The sequence below is a fragment of the Nerophis ophidion genome, linkage group LG17 (assembly GCF_033978795.1).
Source record: "Nerophis ophidion isolate RoL-2023_Sa linkage group LG17, RoL_Noph_v1.0, whole genome shotgun sequence".
Lineage (NCBI taxonomy): Eukaryota > Metazoa > Chordata > Actinopteri > Syngnathiformes > Syngnathidae > Nerophis > Nerophis ophidion.
The window spans coordinates 47,558,603-47,570,629 of NC_084627.1; positions in this window are offsets into that span (position 1 = coordinate 47,558,603).

Genomic DNA, 12,027 nt, shown 5'->3' on the forward strand with positions numbered 1-12,027 from the left:
GTACAGAGGAGACATATTAGTAAAAACTATCACAGGAGCTGTCATGACCAGAGTAGTTTAAAAAAAAAAAAAACAGTCTTGTTTACCAAGTTTCAGATTTTCTTGTTTGCGCTAGACATCGAGTTGACAGCTCTGGCTTTTAGCTCGGTGCCTAGCACTCTCACTCTCATCCGGTGGACCAAAGTTCGAGCAAGGACTCAGAGGCCGGACTAGGCGGTTACTGAGTGCCATGCTCGATGGTTCTCAATACCTTTTGCTGAGAAAGCCGATCAGTATCAGCCGAATTTTGTGGAAAAGTATGGGATCGCCGTTGCCAATTCATCGCTTTAAATGCCGGTCACAAATGCAGATTTTGGGGTATTTTGTGTAGAATTTTCAGGACAAAAATACATATATTCCATTTTGGAATAAGGGTGTAAGATAACAAAATGTAGAAAAAGTGAAGCGCTGTGAATACATCCCAGATGCCCTGTAAACAATAATTTATTTCTATTTTGTTTTTTAATCACAAAATAATTTGTTGTTTTTGTTATCGTTTACAAACCAAGGGATTGAGTCTCTGGATGCATAAAAATTATTTAAATGGAGGCCAAAGGTAGTTTGGGCCTTTTTTTTAATAGTTATTGTGCACTTTTGATTAAAAAAAAATGTGTTTGTCATTCAACACCACAAGTTTAATACTAATTATGAGGTATTTTGTGCAGAATTTTCAGGACAAAAATACATATATTCCGTTTTTGTAATAAGGCTGTAACATAACAAAATGTAGAAAAAATGAAACGCTGTGAATACATCCCAGATGCCCTGTAAACCATAATTAAAGTGATTTTTTTTCTTTTTTTTAAATTACAAAATAATTTGTGGTTGTTTTTGTTACCGTTTACAAACCGAGGGATTGAGTCTCTGGATGCAGAAATTAATTTAAATGGAGACCAAAAGTAGTTTTGGCCTTTTTTTTTTTTTTTTTTAGTTATTGTGCACGTTTGTTAAAAAAAAAGGTGTGTCATTCAACACCACATATTTAATACCAATTATGGGGTATTTTGTGTAGAATTTTCAGGACAAACATACATTTATTCCATTATGGAATAAGGCTGTAACATAACAAAATGTTGAAAGAAATGAAGCGCTGTGAATACATTTCAGATGCCCTGTAAACAATAATTAAAGTGATTTTTTATATTTTTTTTAAATTACAAAATAATTTGTGGTTGTTTTTGTTACCGTTTACAAACCAAGGGATTGAGTCTCTGGATGCAGAAAAATGATTTAAATGGAGGCCAAGGTTAGTTTTGGCCTTTTTTTTAGTTATTGTGCACTTTTGATTAAAAAAAATGTGTTTGTCATTCAACACCACAAGTTTAATACTAATTATGGGGTATTTTGTCTAGAACTTTCAGGACAAAAATACATATATTCCGTTTTTGGAATAAGGCTGTAATATAACAAAATGTTGAAAAAAATGAAGCGCTGTGAATACATTTCAGATGCCCTGTAAACAATAATTAAAGTGATTTTTTTTATTTTTTTTAAATTACAAAATAATTTGTGGTTGTTTTTGTTACCGTTTACAAACCGAGGGATTGAGTCTCTGTATGCAGAAATTAATTTAAATGGAGACCAAAAGTAGTTTTGGCCTTTTTTTTTTTTTTTTTTTAGTTATGGTGCACTTTTGTTGAAAAAAAAATGGAATGTGTCATTCAACACCACAAGTTTAATACATCATCTTACTCATCAAGCTTTATAAAATAATGTTGTGAAGGGGAGGTCAAGGTTCAGTTAATCATGTTCTTTACCCGCTTTTGGCCCTGTGCTCCATCACCATTGTGTCCACTCCCACTGATCCCCCTACATACTACATTGGTGTGTCACGCTCCTCTGAAGCTCATTTCTTTTAATAACTCTGTGTTCTGTAAGCGTACCTTTTTTGACTTTTCGAAAAAAGACAGGAGTTAAAGTTGTTTTTCTTTGCCGAAGCCTGAATGACTTTCTTTCATTTCCCCTCCCAGTTTCACACTAAGATAAACTTGACTTTTTCTATGTGTTTTCCTGTGTATATCAGAAGAAAACGAAGGCGTCGGCGCATCCGGGACGTAGACCAGCCGTATGTGAAGAAGCCGCCCAACGCCTTCATGTGCTTCCTGAAGGAGCAGCGGCAACACGTGAAGGCGCAGATGAATTTAAAGGACAGTGCGTCCGTCAATACTGTCCTAGGACATATGGTGAGTTTGCTTCAGATTTCAGCCTAGTTCTAATCTGCTTGATTTTTTTATTTTTTTTTTAACTCCCATGTTTGTGTTGTGCAGTGGAAGCTGCTGACTGACGAGGGACAGGCGAAATATTATAAAATCGCTGATGCAGAGAAAAAACTCCATTCCCAAATGTATCCTGAATGGTCCAGCAGTGACAATTATGTGAGGCCCACTTCTAATTTAACAAGAATTCAGATGTTGTTATCCTATATAATAAATATAAAATGTGTTTGGTGCAGGGCAACAAGAGGAGAAGGCGCAGCTTCACAGCCACCAGCGGTGTTACAGGTATGCCTGATAAATTATTTCACATACATTACTATTATTATTATTGTGGCATGTTCCAAAAAGTGTACTCTATAGTAGGGATGCACCGATTAATCGGTAACCGAATATATTCAGCCGAATATGGCAAAAAAAAGCCACATTCGGCCTTCGGTGGAATGAGTTAAAAACAAGGCCGAATAGTGGCGTGTGACGCAATTTTTGGACGCGGTGACGCAATCAACCAACGTGCGGTGACGTTGGAATATGTTGTGTACCTGTGTAAGTGTATGAGGTTACAAGCACACACTTATTGAGATTTAGTGGGGCCTCTGTTTACATTATTAGCCTGTTGTGTAGGCTACCTGTATAAGTGTATGAGGTTACAATGTTGTGTACCTGTATAAGTGTATGAGGTTACAAGCACACACTTAATTGAGATTTAGTGGGGCCTCTGTTTACATTATTAGCCTGTTGTGTAGGCTACCTGTATAAGTGTATGAGGTTACAAGCACACACTTATTGAGATTTACTTGAGCCTTCTGTTTACATTATTAGCCTGTTGTGTAGGCTACCTGTATAAGTGTATGAGGTTACAAGTAGGGATGCACTGAAATGAAAATTTGTGGCCGAAGCCGAATAAAATTTAAACGCTTGGCCAAAGGCCGAAAACCGAATACCAAATAATGAATGCAGTTTTTCACAATTTTTTTTATATTGCATAAATAGCCTAGAATAAATATTTAGACATGTTTTTCAAATAAAGTATTTTTTTTATTGAATATTGACATTTTTTTAATATTCCAGTAGCCTTTGCTTTTCAAAAAAAGCACAAAGTTTTTCATTTATATTAGGCCTTCAAACAAAACATGCATTCCAAAAAAAATAAAGTGCATTAAAGTGGATAAACCCGCAACAAATGAATTATTGTCCTTTTGGCAAAAGTCTGCTTAGCCACAGTAGATATGCTAATAATGTAAACAGAAGGCTCAAGTAAATCTCAATTAAGTGTGTGCTTGTAACCTCATACACTTATACAGGTAGCCTACACAACAGGCTAATAATGTAAACAGAGGCCCCACTAAATCTCAATAAGTGTGTGCTTGTAACCTCATACACTTATACAGGTAGCCTACACAACAGGCTAATAATGTAAACAGAGGCCCCACTAAATCTCAATAAGTGTGTGCTTGTAACCTCATACACTTATACAGGCAGCCTACACAACAGGCTAATAATGTAAACAGAGGCCCCACTAAATCTCAATAAGTGTGTGCTTGTAACCTCATACACTTATACAGGTACACAACATATCCCAACGTCACCACGTCACTGCACGTTGGTTGATTGCGTCACCGCGTCAAAAACTTGCGTCACACGCCACTATTCGGCCTTGTTTTTAACTCATTCCACCGAAGGCCGAATGTGGCTTTTTTCGCCATATTCGGCCGAATATATTCGGTTACCGATTAGTCGGTGCATCCCTATTTACAAGCACACACTTATTGAGATTTAGTGGGGCCTCTGTTTACATTATTAGCCTGTTGTGTAGGCTACCTGTATAAGTGTATGAGGTTACAAGCACACACTTAATTGAGATTTACTTGAGCCTTCTGTTTACATTATTAGCATATCTACTGTGGCTAAGCAGACTTTTGCCAAAAGGACAATAATTCATTTGTTGCGGGTTTATCCACTTTAATGCACTTTTATTTTTTGGTTGGAATGCATGTTTTGTTTGAAGGCCTAATATAAATGAAAAACGTTGTGCTTTTTTTGAAGAGCAAAGGCTACTGGAATATTAAACAAATTTCAATATTCAATAAAAAAAATACTTTATTTGAAAAACATGTCTAAATATTTATTATAGGCTATTAATGCAATATAAAAAAAATTGTAAAAAACTGCATTCATTATTCGGTATTCGGCCTTTGGCCAAGCGTTTAAATTTTATTCGGCTTCAGCTTCGGCCACAAATTTTCATTTCGGTGCACAAGAGTCTGGGATAAGTATTGTTTACAATTTAACCTATATTAGTACAGAACTTTACTGAACTGAACCAGTATTTAAAGGCCTACTGAAATGAGATGTTCTTATTTAAACGGGGATAGCAGGTCCATTCTATGTGTCATACTTGATCATTTTACGATATTGCCATATTTTTGCTGAAAGGATTTAGTAGAGAACATCGAAGATAAAGTTCGTAGCTTTTGGTCGCTAATAAAAAAGCCTTGCCTGTACCGGACATAGCAGACGATGTGCGCGTAACGTCACGGGTTGTGGAGCTCCTCACATCTGAACATTGTTTACAATCATGGCCACCAGCAGCGAGGGTGATTCGGACCGAGAAAGCGACAATTTCCCCATTAATTTGAGCGAGGATGAAAGATTTGTGGATGAGGAAATTTAGAGTGAAGGACTAGAGAGAAAAAAAAAGGCGATTGCAGTGGGAGCGATTCAAATATTATTAGACACATTTACTAGGACAATTATGGAAAATACATTATCTGCCTATTGTGTTACTAGTGTTTTAGTGAGATTGCATAGTACCTGAAAGTCGGTGTGTTGACGCCAGAGTCTCTGAGGGAAGTCACGGCAGCTGCAGCAGGACGGAAGCTCCGCTGATGTCTCCGATAAGAGGCGACTTATTACCACAATTTTTTCACCGAAAACTGCCGGTTGACATGTAGTCGGGATCCATGTTTGCTTGACCGCTCTGTGAAAATCTGTCCTTCTTCCTTTAACTTGATGAAAACACCATCAAGTTGTAACTTATGGTCTTTCTCACTTAATGCTCAGACTTAACAACTGAAACGCAATACAACTTTATATCTAAACCTCTACTGTGAGAGAAATGTGATCCGCCGTAAACACAATTAATTTTATTTTGTGAGTTTTCCTTGCCCTTATGTGGGCCTACCGAGGATGTCGTAGTGGTTTGTGCAGCCCTTTGAGACACTAGTGATTTAGGGCTATATAAGTAAACATTGATTGATTGATTGATTGATATTTTGAAAATTAACCCGGTGTTTTATTTTGTATTTTGTACACTACTTCCTGTCCCGCACGATCCGCTCTGCTCTGTGCTCAATTGATGCGCTGTGCTCCGACCTCCGGCAAAAACAGAAACTGACACGTTGAATGATAGAATAATACAGCGTTTTTCTGAAATATTACCCATATTAGATGCTGAATAAGTGGACGGCGACTAGACCATAACTCACAGGTTCAAGTTGCTCCACTGTCACGTCTCCTCAGGGGCGCAGTTGGCCCTCTCTCCTCTCTCTCACTCACTCCCTCTCTCTCTCTGTCGGAAGCGGCAGGCTCAAACAACCCGGTATTATTATTATTTTTTTTTTTTTTACATCCCTAACAGGAATTTATTAATGTTGTTTAAAAAAAACAAAAAAAAACGCACAGGCAGAGGGCACTTTTTAAGATGAGGCAAAAAAGGGCAGGGGCTCAAGCACCCATAGGGCCCTATGTGTGCATGTGCCAGCAAGGCATACTTGGTCAACAGCCTTACAGGTCACACTGAAGGTGGCTGTATAACCAACTTTAACACTCGTTACAAATATGCGCCACACTGTGAACCCACACCAAACAAGAATGATACACATTTTGGGAGAACATCCGCACCGTAACACAACATAACAACTTGCAGCACTAACTCTTCCAGCACGCTACAATATACAGCCCCTGTTACCACCAGGCTGCTTTGCAGAATGGAATATTGACCCGTGTCTTTTGCTTGCTTCTGTTGCAGAGGACTCTCCAGATGAAACTCCAACACCAAAGACCAGCGAGGAGTCTGAAAAGATGCGTATAGCGGACAAGGTCCTGCACATGCTCGGGTGCGCCTAGTCCCTGAGGCGGTCCTCTTGCATCACCGAGTCCACGACAAGATGAATGTAAATGATTTCAAGTTCTGTATATAGTTATAAATACTGTAAATAAGTATTTTAACTCAAATCAAGCCACTGAATTTGGAGCTTCGATTAAAAACTACAATGCAGTAATTAGAAATATGTTGTCAAAGACAACCACGATGTATTCAACCAGACATCTGGATTTCCCCATGCATTCCAATACGCAGGCAAAAATAATCAAATGTGTGAAGATGTTCTGCACACATCGGGAAAAGAAGTGACTATAAAGCCAATGTATCCCTGTGGGATGCTGAATATTCACAAAGTGAATGGAACTGAGTCAAGAACAGGCTTCAAAATACCAATCTGGTCCAACTACTGTTGGCCTTTGTGTCTTAGTGACATAATGTATGTGACTTTAGTTGCAACAATGCTGATGGCAAATGACACTTACGGTGTGGCCTATAATTAATAAAATGCTTAATAAAACTGTTGCCAAGGACTGTGTTCGTTATCTTGCTTGTGCACGTTTTGGCATGATGGGATATTTTATTAATCGGGGGCGGTACCTCTGGATTGGCAGACCGGGGTGGTGGTTCCTCTCTTTAAGAAGGGGGACCGGAGGGTGTGTTCCAACTATCGTGGGATCAGCCTTCCCGGTAAGGTTTATTCAGGTGTACTGGAGAGGAGGCTACGCCGGATAGTCCAACCTCGGATTCAGGAGGAACAGTGTGGTTTTCGTCCTGCTTGTGGAACTGTGGACCAGCTCTATACTCTGGGCAGGGTTCTTGAGGGTGCATGGGAGTTTGCCCAACCAGTGGACTTGGAGAAGGCATTCGACCGTGTCCCTCGGGAAGTCCTGTGGGGAGTGCTCAGAGAGTATGGGGTATCGGACTGTCTTATTGTGGCGGTCCGCTCCCTGTATGATCAGTGTCAGACCTTGGTCCGCATTGCCGGCAGTAAGTCGGACACATTTCCAGTGAGGGTTGGACTCTGCCAAGGCTGTCCTTTGTCACCGATTCTGTTCATAACTTTTATGGACAGAATTTCTAGGCGCAGTCAAGGCGTTGAGGGGTTCCGGTTTGGTGACCGCAGGATTAGGTCTCTGCTTTTTGCAGATGATGTGGTCCTGATGGCTTCATCTGACCGGGATCTTCAGCTCTCACTGGATCGGTTCGCAGCCGAGTGTGAAGCGACCGGAATGAGAATCAGCACCTCCAAGTCCCGAGTCCATGGTTCTCGCCCGGAAAAGGGTGGAATGCCATCTCCGGGTTGGGGAGGAGACCCTGCCCCAAGTGGAGGAGTTCAAGTACCTAGGAGTCTTGTTCACGAGTGGGGGAAGAGTGGATCGTGAGATCGACAGGCGGATCGGTGCGGCGTCTTCAGTAATGCGGACGTTGTACCGATCCGTTGTGGTGAAGAAGGAGCTGAGCCGGAAGGCAAAGCTCTCAATTTACCGGTCGATCTACGTTCCCATCCTCACCTATGGTCATGAGCTTTGGGTCATGACCGAAAGGATAAGATCACGGGTACAAGCGGCCGAAATGAGTTTCCTCCACCGTGTGGCGGGGCTCTCCCTTAGAGATAGGGTGAGAAGCGCTGCCATCCGGGAGGAACTCAAAGTAAAGCCGCTGCTCCTCCACATGGAGAGGAGCCAGATGAGGTGGTTCGGGCATCTGGTCAGGATGCCACCCGAACGCCTCCCTAGGGAGGTGTTTAGGGCACGTCCAACCGGTAGGAGGCCACGGGGAAGACCCAGGACACGTTGGGAAGACTATGTCTCCCGGCTGGCCTGGGAACGCCTCGGGATCCCCCGGGAAGAGCTAGACGAAGTGGCTGGGGAGAGGGAAGTCTGGGTTTCCCTGCTTAGGCTGTTGCCCCCGCGACCCGACCTCGGATAAGCGGAAGAAGATGGATGGATGGATTTTATTCATCCTATCCAATTTTTTTAATATATATTTTTTAATGCAAATTTTTGGAGGCATACACCTCTGTCAAATATTGTGACTTGAAGAATGATGCAGGCTATTTTTAGACTTATTCTGGAGGCTTCAAATATTGGTACTCGATGCATGCAAATGTTTGCATGGTAGGATTTCAAAAACATTTTCAGAGTAATACGTATTGATACTTTACACATTTTTATAGACGAGCGAATCTTTTTTTTGTTTACTTGCAGCACTTTTTTTTGCTTGGAAATTTTTTTATTAAAGAAAATTGTTTTTTTTTGTTTACATGCAAATAGTTTGAGGAAAATTGTTTTTGTTTGCTTGCGAATCTTTAATTGAAAACATTTGTTTTTTGTACTTGGGAATCGTTTAATTGAAATGTATTGTTTTTATACTAACCCTATATCTGCGATGAGGGGGCGACTTGTCCAGGGTGTACCCCGCCTTCTGCCCGATTGTAGCTGAGATAGGCGCCAGCGCCCCCCGCAACCCCAAAAGGGAATAAGCGGTAGAAAATGGATGGATGGATCTTTAAAGTAAATTTTTACAGACCAGCGAATCTTTTTTTTGTTTACTTACAGCACTTTTTTTTGCTTGGAAATCTTTTTTATTAAAGAAAACTGATTTTTTGTTTATACACAGTTTGTAGAAAATTGTTTTTGATTGCTTGCGAATCTTTAATTGAAGACATTTGTTTTTTGTACTTGGGAATCATTTAATTGAAATTAATTGTTTTTTTACCAACCCTATATCTGCGATGAGGGGGCGACTTGTCCAGGGTGTACCCCGCCTACCGCCCGACTGTAGCTGAGATAGGCGCCAGCGCCCCCCGCGACCCCAAAAGGGAATAAGGGGTAGAAAACGGATGGATGGATGGATTTTAAAAACATTTCCAGAGTAATACGTATTGGTGCTTTACACGTTACAGCTTAAAAGTTTTTTTTTTTTTTAACTGTTCACTTAATATAAAGTTTTTTGGTAGGGAATCGTTAATTTAAAGTACATTTTTACAGACGAGCGAATCTTTTTTTTGTTTACTTGCAGCACTTTTTTTGCTTGGAAATCTTTTTTATTAAAGAAAATACATTTTTTTGTTTACATGCAAATAGTTTGTAGAAAATTGTTTTTGTTTGCTTGCAAATCTTTGAAGACATTTGTTTTTTGTACTTGGGAATCGTTTAATTGAAATTTATTGTTTTTATACTAACCCTATATCTGCGATGAGGGGGCGACTTGTCCAGGGTGTACCCCGCCTTCTGCCCGATTGTAGCTGAGATAGGCGCCAGCGCCCCCCGCAACCCCAAAAGGGAATAAGCGGTAGAAAATGGATGGATGGATCTTTAAAGTAAATTTTTACAGACCAGCGAATCTTTTTTTTGTTTACTTGCAGCACTTTTTTTTGCTTGGAAATCTTTTTTATTAAAGAAAATAGATTTTTCTGTTTACATGCAAATAGTTTGTAGAAAATTGTTTTTGTTTAATTGAAGACATTTGTTTTTTGTACTTGGGAATCGTTTAATTGAAATTAATTGTTTTTTTACCAACCCTATATCTGCGATGAGGAGAGGCGACTTGTCCAGGGTGTACCCCGCCTACCGCCCGAATGCAGCTGAAATAGGTAAAAAATGGATGGATGGATGTAATATATTGCCTTAATGTGAAGTTATACTATATTGTGATCATGACAAATATTTACCACTGTGACAGAAAATGGTAAATTTCCCAAAAATCAATCGGTTGAGCAAGTATAAAAACATCCATCCATTTTTTACCGCTTATTTCCAATACTGTCAGATTGTTAGTCTTCAGCCACATCACACTTGCGATACTGCAGCTTCACATCGTTTCTTATTTTGTTTGATTTTTTTAAGAGATAATCTTTACAACATTATTGACCTGAATTAAGTAATATAAAGTATAAAAATGTGTACGCCATTACATTTAGTGAGAAAATAACTATTTTATTGACACATAATGGATAAGTTGATTGGCAACACTAAATCGTTCCTAGTGTGTGAATGTGAGTGTGAATGTTGTCTATCTATGTTGGCCCTGCGAAAAGGGTGACTTGTCCAGGGTGTACACCACCTTCCGCCTGATTGTAGCTGAGATAGGCACCAGCGACCCCAAAGGGAATAAGTGGTAGGAAATGGATGGATATAAATTCTAGGCCAATATAGACACTTAGATCACGTGTTGCCTTCATTATTAACACTTATATAAGGCTTTTAATATTTTGCAGCTCCAGATTTTTATTTTTTTGTATATTTGGTCCAATATGCGTCTTTCAACATTTGCATTAGCGCAGGGGTGTCCAAACTTTTTCCACAGAGGGCCGCACACGGAAAAATTTAAGCATGCTGGGGCCATTTTGATATTTTTCATTTTCAAACCATAATAAAATATATGGATTGTTTTTTAATCCTTAGGGCTCCTGGGGAGTCTCAGTCACTAAGATGTTAAAAATAAGTCAAATTATTATTTTTTTTTATTTAATGCTTACAGTAAATCTGTATATCAACTTGAGGTTGATATAAAGTAAAACAGATAAAGTTTTATGCCTTTTTCTGTCAAAGACAACTTTGTTTTTATAGTAAAAAAGGAATATGCAGTATTTAGAGAGATAGCAATTTATTGATTCCTTCAGGAGAGTTCCTTTATTTAGCAATCAAAGCCCTCAAAGATCAATAATAAAGGACACCATTGATTTTAATAATTTAATATTTTTGAGTAATCACAGTGAAAAGTTAAATAAAATCCTACTAAATATATTTGAGATCCGAAAGGTTCCCCACTCATAAAGTGATACATTTTTATTAGTTTTTTTTACTTTTAACACTTAAATTTCAAGCTCAACTTACGATATATCTGTCGATTTTAAGTTTGAACTATTATTTTGTTTGTTTTATGCTCTTTTGTCAAAACTTTGATGTTTTTATATGGCAACCACACAACATATGTAATATTTTTTCCACATAAAAAATTTTAAAGTGATAATTTTTAAGTAATAATTCATTATAACATAGATTTTTTTGTCCTTTTTTTTTAGCAATGTGAAAAAGAAAATAAAGACAGGGAAAAAACGGCCTGCATGGCAGCTTTGTGTCAACATTGCTGCTTTGTCTCATTAAATTTCACCTCATTCCACTTTAATTTTTTTTTTTTTTTTTTTTTTAATTTTTGCAATACTATCAATTTTGCAATTTTTGCAGAATGTGTGGCAGGCCGGTAAATGATTAGCTGCGGGCCGCAAATGGCCCCCGGGTAGCACTTTGGACACCCCTGTAAGCGCAATTGAACAGAATGTGACGCGTGCGCTCTTATTGTGAAGGGCGGAAGTGTGTAACCTAGTTTTGATGAGAAAACGAGTCCGTCGCAAATAAGGACGTGCCTCAAAATTTCTGCCTTCCGTTCTTCTGCGCTATCGCTATTTCTCACCTAAATTCTTGGTTACATGAGCTGCGTGTGTTTATGATTTTTTACAAAATAGATGGATATAATTTCTACGCTAATATTGAAACTTTGATCACTTGTTTCCTTCATTATGACACTTACATAAGTCTTTTAATTTTTTGCAGCCCCCAACATTTTTTATTTTTGTTTTTTTGGTCTTTCAACATTTGCGTTAGCGCAATAGGACAGAATGTGACGCGTGCGCTCTTATTGTGAAGGGCGGAAGTGTGTTTTTTGGAA